This window comes from Mus caroli, unplaced genomic scaffold (genome assembly GCF_978045245.1).
Source record: "Mus caroli unplaced genomic scaffold, Mus_caroli_1 scaffold_3, whole genome shotgun sequence".
Lineage (NCBI taxonomy): Eukaryota > Metazoa > Chordata > Mammalia > Rodentia > Muridae > Mus > Mus caroli.
In genome coordinates, this window is record NW_028227258.1 from 92263290 (window position 1) to 92273776 (window position 10487).

Genomic DNA, 10487 nt, shown 5'->3' on the forward strand with positions numbered 1-10487 from the left:
ATGGTCTTCGCAAAACCAAGGGCCTCTCCTCCCATTGATGGCCAACTAGGCCATCTTCTGATACATATGCAGCTAGAGACACAGATCTGGGGAGTAATGCTTAGTTCATATTGTTGTTCCTCCTATAGGGTTCCAGACCCCTTTAGCTCCTTGGGTACTTTCTCTAGCTTCTTCATTAGGGGCCCTGTATTCCATCCAATAGATAACTATAACCCAGTTGTCCCTCAACAGAAGAATGGATACAGAAAATGTGGTATATTTACACAATGGAGTACTACTCAGCAATTAAAAACAATAAATTTATGAAATTCTTAGACAATTGGATTGGAGGATATTATCCTGAGTGATATTCATTCACTGATAAATGAATATTAGCCCAGAAACATATAATATCCAAGATACAATTTCCAAAACACATGAAACTTAAGAAGAAGGAAGACCAAAGTGTGGATACTTCGTTCCTTCTTAGAATGGGAAACAAAATACCCATGGAAGGAGTTACAGAGACAAAGTTTGGAGCTAAGACGGAAGGATGGACCATCCAGAGACTGCCCCACCCAGGGATCCATCCATATACAACCACCAAACCCAGACACTATTGCATACGCCAGAAAGATTTTGCTGACAGGACCCTGATATAGCTCTCTCTTGTGAGGCTATGCCAGTGCCTGGAAAATACAGAAGTGGATGCACACAGACAGATTCTTAATTGGTTCAAAAGGGGGCAACTGAGGCACAAACAACACCAAGATGCTGAAGGTCACAATGGAATACCCGATCACAGTGCAATATCCTCCAGCAAAACAGGAACCCCATCCAGAGGCACTCATGAGCTGCCAAATCCTGGAGGAATCTGTAGTCTACAGTTCTGGGAGCCCAAAAGTAAAGATTAATCAGCATTTAAATTATTTCAACATATAGTTTCTAAATCAACCAATTTTAATGAGACATTTTTCTTGACAACCATTCTGACCGTTTCACTGTCAAGTTGGTTAAAATTAGAATCGCCATGCAACTACCCTCCTGTATCTATGAGGATGTTTCCGGAAACATTTAGCTAAGGAGAAAGGACTTGTTCAGGGTGTATGCAGTAGTATCCATTGGCAGGGTTTCTGAGCTGAATACAAAGGGGAAAGCAAGCAGAGCCCTGATTCCAAACTATTGAGGCAATGTGACCAGATGCCTCAGGCTCTTACCATCATGCCTTCTCCACCATGGTGAACTGCACTCTCAAACTATGACTAAAATAAACCCCTCCCCTCCCTTAAGCTGCCTTCTTCATATTAATGGCAAAATATAAAAAACGTCTTTATGACTCAAATCTAGATTATTTGTTGTAAAGCAATGATACTGAAGAGGGAAGTTTGGGGGAAATATTAATACAGTTATCTGAGCTTGCTGTCTTTAGATGTCTGGGAACTCGGGTACAGAAATATTCACTAAGACATGACTATTATGACAGCATAATTAGACTGTATGAGTGGGGTATTTATGCTGAAGGACCTCTCTGTCCAAGTAAGCACCTAGAATTTAGATGGGTATGAACACCTTTGGAATCAACCTTCAGTGTGAAGACCTTCAACCTAGGTCGCAAACAACCTTGCCTGGTCATATTGATTGTGCCTGTGTGGATTCGTGTTTACTACCTCAGAGTGAGTGTGCTAGCTGAGAACCCCCCCTTGGAAGAAGAGGAGAAAATGGGTCACTCTACATTTGAATTTCTCCAGAGTTTACCATAGAAACATTTTGGGTTTTTTTGTTTCTCTTCTAGCTGTGTACTTACAGTGCTGCTATAATACATCATGATTGTGTGTGAGACTGAAATCTGTGGCTTTGATGGAATCACAAATGCACAGGAAGGATGCACTGGAAGATCTTGAAATAAAAGGCAGTAGTAGACACCTTGTCTGAGGAGATAGATTCAGCACTAAGTGAGGACTCCTCTCTACACATCTGGGAACCAAGTGGTTCAGCTGGGCTGCATTCAGTCACATAGTTCATACTCAACGTAGGAAGCCAGCATCCCTAATATGGAATTCACTGATGCAAATAGTAGGGCTGTTCTTCTGACAAGGAACTGTTAGCATTTATCAGGCAAAAGGGGGAGGGAGGCTACCTGAGGGATTGAAGTCTAAACCCCAACATTTTCCAAGAGAGTTAAAATTATAGGAGAGAATTTGGCTTTTCTTGGATGCAATTCTGCATACTGATTAGCCTCCTAAAGAGGCAAATTTATTCAAATCTACCTCCCTAAAACAAATGTCATCTCCCCGGGGGAGTAAAATGGTGTGGAACTATAAACAGAGCTCACCATTTCAAAATCCTTTTTCAGGAAAATTCTTCTCTCTGCTCTCCAGCATTAGAATATTTGTAACCTGGAAGCAGCAGAAACCCATTTAAAAAGCGCTGGCAGTCCAATCTACACATACACTGTGCAATCTATAGATACACTGTATGATTGGTGCTGGGTGATGTCCCAAGAAGTCTACTTCATGGCAAATTAGCATTTTAAGCATCAAGGCCACTTCTCATCTAAAAGCGGGTTTGTGTTCTTTTTTTGTCTCAATATATTTTTCCAGGCAAGCCTCAAACTTGAAATTCTCCTGCCTCAGCCTCTCAAGTATCTTAGACTATACGTGTATGGGTGTATATCAGTTTCCTTTTAACATTTGCCTTATACCAAGTTTTAAAAAGGAAGCTGACCTCCCCATAAGAGCTCTGACACCTCTCTCTGTCTCTCTCTCTCACTCTCTCTCTCTCTCTCTGTGTGTGTGTGTGTGTGTGTGTGTGTGTGTGTGTGTGTATGTCTGTCTGCCTCTCTGTCTTTCTCTGTCTCTCTGCCTCTCTGTCTCTGTCTGTGTGTGTGTGTGTATCTGTTTGTCTCTCTGTGTCTTTCTCTTTTTGTCTCTCTGTCTGTCTCTGTCTCTGTCTCTGTCTCTCTCTCTCTCTCTCTCTCACACACACACACACACACACACATACACACACACAATTGTTATTTGGGGAGATTTGGAAATCACAAGGAACTTAAATAGAGCTGACATGGCCCTTTCCAAGCAGCTAAGGGAGCAAATTACAGTTAGAATGTTGACTTTTGTAACGTGGAAGACCCAGTAGCCCAATGTTCCCATCATTATTTATAAGACAGAGTTAATGCCAGCAGGGAAAATACCCTTCCCTCCTGTTAAAGTAGACTGGCTTTTCTTGAAAAACCAAAGAGATTGAAACAAAAGCATATTGCCTTCTTACATACTTGGGCAGAAAAGTGACTGCCATCAAAGATCATACCATTCTTCCTGACAATAGGTTTGAAGCCTAAAATCTGTATTCAGTTTGCTTTTGCAGGCGTCAAATCCTGATTGTAGCAGGAGTATTAAGAGTCTATATTTGAAGTCTCCAGAAATATTTAGAAAGACAGAAGCTTCTTCAGCAGGAAGTGGATCTTCCTGGGATATTCAAGTGTACCTGACTCGGATCCCTGGAGAAAAGAGCAGCTGAGGAGAAGTGGAAGGCACTGCAGAGGATATCACCTACGCACAGCCCTGAGAGGTCAGTGAGATGCCTCTGCCAAGACACAAGTTTCCAGAAGCCAAAAAGCACATTTCTTCTCTACTATGTCAGCATAGGTTCTCGACAATTTATTTCTAAATGAAGAAAAGGAAAGGTTTTTTTAAATCTAAAACACTTCCATATCTACCTCTATTTTTTGCTAAAAACCTATATATTTTACAAACCCTCAGCAAAGTATTGCCTGAATCTCCTGTCAGCCTATAACATCTTCTCTTGGGATAGTCACAGTACACTGCTGTCTTGGCCATAATTATTTGTACATGGGTAAAATAGAGTTATCTGTTTGTTTTATTCCTATTATTTTCCCATCCCTGATCCCATGTACTTGAAGATCTTTGAAGATTGTGCATCTCTTTCAATTCCCTGGCTTTTCTATTATGCTATAAGGCAGACAGTCATACACAGAGGGAGTTCAAATTGTTTTCCTCTGAATTAATGCTTGCGAATTTTAAAAGCGTACACCTTATCTTCTCCTGTTTCTAGTTTTCATATAACAAGTCGATCTTTAATCCCTTATTCTTCCCCCACTATATTGCATAAGACAAACAATTACCTATATGTTTATGACATCTATCCATTTATTAAATAGTGATACTTTACCCTTGCACAGAGTTCTTCTCTTCTTTGCCATTAATCATGAAAATCTCTTCACTTGTGGGCAATTTTTACAGTTTTTGAAAAGACCTATTTCTTCTCGAACTGAATGGCTATGGCTTTTTATCTGCTCAGCTGGTGTTGCTCATCAGGTTGAACTGGATATACCCAGTGGGAAACAAGGATAAAGGTTGGCTCACTAGATGACTTGTTAATCCACATGGGCCAAAACACTTCCGACTTCTCATTTGTAAAATGAGATTTTAAAACCGTCATCATTATGTACTAAGCATTCAATTTACCCTGGGAACTTAATAAAACAGACTGCATTCAAAGAGCTTCAAACTGAAGCCTCCACTTGCACTAAGGGGGCAGAGTGGGAAGGCTCACTGAGGGTCACGCCATTTCAGGTGCTTTACATATTAAAAACACATCAGTCTCATAAGGGCTCAGATGCACAAATGACTCCTCCGAGGGAGGTTTTACCCTGATGGCAGAGAAGTGGGATTAGAGACCCCTCAGCTGGAGCTGTCTAATAAGAGATGGAGGAGGAAGACAATATCAGCTGTTACTTCAGCACATTAGAAGTCTTATAGGGAGAAGCAGGTGCTTCTCTTTTACAGACTGTAAGTTGTGCACATCAAGACAGTCTAGGTCCATCCTGTATTCTCTGTAAGGGGAATTTGTTTCCTTTACCACCACACCAAGTGCAGTAACAACCTCCACCCAAGACAAATCCTGTCAAGACTCTTAAACAAGCATTTAAAAAATACTGATTCTTTATTTCTTATTACAGAAAATGAAGATCTGTTCTACTCTTAGTGACCCCGGTTCCAATACAATCAAAGAATAGTGCTTTTATGCACAAAATTAACTTATCAAAATATCTCTTAAAGTAGAGAAGCGATTTCTGAGCTTGGCCCTTTAATCTTTGTTTCTTTCTATTCTGAATGGAGAAATGTTATTGTCCTTAGCATTAGAATTAGTTAATTAACCCTAAAGTAATCACTCCCATATGACCAACACTAGAAAAAACAAACATTAAACAATTCTAATGGGCAAATATGGTAAAGAAAAAAATTTATGTTTTAAAATTTGCAGTCCTCTATTTTACTTTCCAACCTACTTAAAGAAGTATCACTTTTTATTTCATAGGACATATTGCATAGTCATTGAACCTTGAGTTCAAGGGAAACCTGGCAATCATATTGCCTAACACATTCATTTTACAAGCGGGGGGTGGGGTGGGGGGGATTAATAGCATTGCAAGGTCGTGCCAGGTCTTGTGATCCCAAACCTGGTGTATTTACTCTGTTATTGCATCTCTTCCCTGCTTTGAAATGCTCTAAAGCAGGAAGTCCTGTACTTCATTCTCGACAAGGGTACAGAATGCAATTGCCAGTGACTACTATGATTAGATGCTTCCATATGGAAAGCTAGGGACAGGCTGCTGGGGCTTTACCTTGAAGGTTTCCCTCTGTACTCAAAGCATTGCAGCCAATTGTTAATATTCCTTAGGATGCAGCAGCCTCCAGTGAGAAATCAGCTGATTCCGATGATCAAAACCAAACTCTTGAGAAGATACTTGAAGTCACTATCAGCAAAGAAACTTCACCTGGGTAAATGGTGGCTTGTTAGTTATCTCTTAAATACATTTGTGTGTTTATGGAAAAACATTTAAATTAAAAATTAAAATTCTAAGAGAGTATTGCTGCTTACAAAACATAGCTTTAGAATGTTTTCTCTATTTTGTGAAATATAATATGCAGCTGTGTGTAAACAAAGTTTCCAATTGCCAGTCTACATTTTTCATTTCCTTAAATAAAACACATAGTCCATGATGAAAACCATTAAAAGGAGCTATGTTTAAAAGATGCAATTTTCTATTCTGTGCTTATAATATTTTTTCTCAAAATGAAACATCTTGTGTCAAACTTAAGAATTAGCACTAATTTTTTAAAAAGCATTTTTGGCTGCTCAGTGGTGAGATAATTCTTGGGTAAGAAAGAAAATTATCAGAAAGTATAACAAAAGTAAATTAGAGTTTGTATTAAAATCTAGAGAGGAGGTAATACATAATGCAAATGAGTTTCAGTCCTGCTTCTGTGTCTTGCTTTTGCTTTACAGTCAATGAGAAAATAGTTCCAGTATTGAATATCATGTAACAGCTACATTTTTTTATGAAAATGGTGTTCCAAATGAAAATTGACTACCTTTGTGGTTATACATTATTGACATGCATTAAATATAGACTCAGAAATTCATATAGGGACTAGTGGAAGAAAGCTTTTGCCCAATAAGCCTGATGGCCTGAGTTCAAAACTTAAAGCATGTATGGTTAGAGCAGAATATCCTCTGACCTTCACATGCACACTGTGCATAGATGCTCATACACACACTCACAAAAACAAGTAAATAAATAAATGTTTGAAAAAATTTTTAAGAAGAACAAGCCTGAAAGCAGACAGAATGTGAGCCTCTTGGTTCCAGACTGGGCCTGCCATGCTGGTGGCAGAACACTGAGGGACTAACCCCAGTCCTTGACTCACAGGAGGAAGTGCTGAAGAAAAATGGCCTCGGTGGATTCAGAAGTACATGTACTTTCCTTTTGGTATTAGTCAGGAATCTGAAAAGCTAAAAACTTTAAAATATGCTGAAGCAGGTGAAAGCAAAAAAAAAAAAAAAAAAAAAAAAAAAAGAGTATTAGGTGGTGCTGGCTAAATCCCAGAAACAGAACTAGAAGGTCAGCACCAAGGATCTATGGCCAGAAAATAATTCCCCAAGTACACCGTGTACAATTACTGCTAACAGTGAGTTGGTCCCATCTCTGAGCTTATACCTCATCTTAACTACTGTTCTATTGCCATGAAGAGACACAATGACCACAACAATTAATAAAAGAAAGGATTTAATTGAGGGTTTGTTTACCATTTTTTAAAGGTGAATCCATGACCATCAGGTCAGGGACACATGGCAGGAGGCAGGCAGGCTTAGCAAAGAGCTTATATCTGATCTGTAGACAGTAGGCAGAGAGACAGAGAGAGACAGAGACAGAGAGACAGAGACAGACAGAGACAAACAGAGAGACAGAGATAGGCAGGCTAAGAGACATAGGCTTTTGAAATCTCAAAGCCTTTTCCCCATTGACACACCTCCTCCAACATGGTCACACCTCCTAATCCTTCCCAAACAGTTCCACCAACGCTGCAACTAAACATTCAAACATATGAGCCAATTTCATTCAAACCAACACATACCTCAATGCAGTTAACAGTATATTGTGTAGGGCTTACACACTACTATTAAACTTCTCTCTCATGTTCTAGAATCTCTAAACACTTGCTTTGCTCCCTGGGTGAAGGCTTTATCGTGTATCTCCTTCTAGAACTTGACATATTACTATTCTCCCTGGCTTAACTTTTCCATTTTTTAATCAACTGTACTGGCTATGATATTGCACACAGTATTTTATGTTGAAACAGCCAAGGTCAGTCATCTGTATATTTATACATTGAGTACTGTGGTTCACTCTTGTAATTAGAGCATTGAGAGGTTGAGTCAAGAAGATTGCTATGAGTTCAAAGGTAGCATGGTGACAAAGTGGGAGTCAGGTCAGCTTGTGCTACATGCTAAAACTCTCTCTGTGTCTGAAAACAAGCAAATAAATGCATGCCCCCACCCCAGGAAAAAAATGAAGAGGGAGTTGTTCTGTGGTGGAGAAATGGCTCAGAGAGTAAAGTACTTGGTTTATAACCTGAGTACTTGAGTTTAGTCCCTGGAATGCACATAAAGGTGGAGGAAAGAGTTCACTCCTGAAAGGTACCTTCTGACTTACATACAGGCACCCTCTCACAAACACATACATAAGAATATTTTTTTTTTAAAGTTAATATTGAGCAGACAGATGGATCAATGGTAAAAGTTCTGTTTGCCAAGACTGATAACTTGAATTTGATCCCCAGTACCCACATAATAGAAGGAGAAAAATTATTCTCAAGGGATGTCCTCTGACATCCACAGAAAGGCGCACGCGCGCGCGCGCACACACACACATATACACACACAAATCAATCAACAAATAAGTAAATGTAAATGTTTTAGTGAACCACTAATGTAGTACTACACCATTTAGGGTGATTATTATTATAATTATGATTACTATTATTATTATTGCACACATTTAACCATACATTTCTGTAGTAGTCAAGACAGATTTTGATAACAACAAAAACTTCAAAACTGTCAACTAACCAACAAACGTTCATTTTTCATTGTTATTACATGTGCAATTTGGGTCAGCCTGAAGGCTTTGCCTGTTGTAATCACTCAAAGACCCAGTCTGACAGGAACTCAATTGCAGAAAAAAAAATTTTCAAAGATGATAAGCCAGATAAGGATGACCAGATATCGGGTCATATGCCCTCGAACTTCATTTCATTGACCACAGCAAATGACGAAGTACTCAACTCAAAGGGAATAAAAAAAAAGTATACAGTCTTACTGTTGCCTAAAACTGAAAGGCAAACATGCCCTTTTTAAAAAGATGTTTCAAAAAGACTTATCCAAAAAGATGTTTATGACCAAACATCTTTGAGAATATAGTGATCCATTGTTGCTTCTATTATGCTATTCATGAAGCAACCTAAGGAAAAGGTTTTAATTAGCTCGGACTTCCAGAGGTTCAAAGTTGGAAGAGCAGCATCAGATCACCCTGGTGGATCCCTCTTGATGCACAGCTTCATGCTGGTCAAAGTGCCTGTAGGAAGATGATATGGCATCATCAAACAGAAATGTATAGAGCAACTCAGGAATCAGGCTTCCTCTCAGGTTAACTTGCTGTTCTGAGAGCTCAAGCATCCCATGAAAACAACCCTTATGACCTAAAATTCCCCCACTAGACCCCACCTCCTCCACTACCTCCTAACACTATCATCCTACAGAGCGAGTTGCCAACACCTGAACCAAAGGACACACTCAAACTCTACCCAAACCATGGCAAGGAGAAAGAAACTTTTGTAAGTATTCCTGGAGCATAGTAACTATGTTATAAACATTTTAAGTAGAGTCAAAGATAAGAGCTATTTTCTTCCATATAACTTTTACTTTCAAATACCATAAAAACCTATGAGAAAGTTATATTTTTATTTCTTAGCTTAGTGTAAGTTTGAAAACTATTTAGAACTGAATTAATCATAGTCTGTGTAGTGAAGTCTGTTTTACTGGACTTACCTCAAGGAGCACATCAAGGGTTCTGATGTCTGAGTGTCCAAAGCTGTGTATAATCCCTTCCCTATAACATGGAAAACCTGCACCATCACTATACATAATGTAATAAATGAAAGCAAGGTAAAGTCAAATACTCATGCCTTATCCTTGATGTAATATTTGAATGTCAAGAATTATGGGTACTCTCTGAGATAAAAACAGAGTTTAAATAATAGCTAGTGAGAAACAGAGACCCTCAGTCATAGAACCTCAAGCAAATAAACTCTTTGGACAGCCTTCATGATCTTACATTAAGCTTACCCCAGGTATGCTTACAAATTAAAATGCAGCCCAAGTCAATCTTTTGACCAAAATCTTGTAAAATTCTAAGATGAACTGTGTTTAAAGTTCCATTCCCCTGAAACTGTACAAATAAAAGCTGCTAAATTGTTAGGTTTTGTTGCTCTATTGCAAAAAGGAAAAGAAAAAGAACATACCTGCTTCTTACAGTTCAACATCACTCGTCTTATTTATTCATTGTTTGCATGATTTTCATCAACTTCTTGATTTAGGAATTTAAATTTACAGAAAAGTTGAAAGGCTAATATGTAAGAAGGTCCAATATTGGACCATCTGGGATATCTCAGCAGAATAAGGCACTTGACAGCAAACCCAACATACTGAATTTGATTCCCTGACCTACAAAGAAGAAAGAGAACCAGTCCCTACAAGTTGTTCTCTGAACTGCACACACACTCTCTGTGCCATGTGCATGTACACACACACACACACACACACACAAATAAATTATTTAATGCAATTAACAAAAGGGGAGCACTCAAGATACCCAGACCCATCAGTTACTCACCCATGCCAATGACTTTATCATCTCATCTCTCACATACAAAAGTCTTCTGAACCATTTGATAACAGACTGGAAAACTATTTCATTAAACCTAAACACCTTATGCCCCCAAGACATGGCATTTTCTAACAGTGCAGTATAATTATTTTAAAAGAAGAAAATTGTTTAATTTTCTAATCCACAGTTAATATTCAAGTGTCACAGACTGTGCTAATAAAGTATGTTACATCCAGCTCTTCTTTTATCTCTTCGA

General features: G+C 38.8%; 1 long non-coding RNA gene across 1 annotated transcript; it reads left to right on the forward strand.

Annotated features, from left to right (window-relative positions):
- Positions 1-1562: 1562 nt before the first annotated feature.
- Positions 1563-5778, forward strand: LOC110290615 (uncharacterized). The gene is made up of 3 exons (XR_002377472.2): positions 1563-1652; positions 3333-3549; positions 5683-5778. It is a non-coding gene; the product is annotated as an uncharacterized LOC110290615 (long non-coding RNA).
- The last annotated feature ends 4709 nt before the right edge of the window (positions 5779-10487 follow it).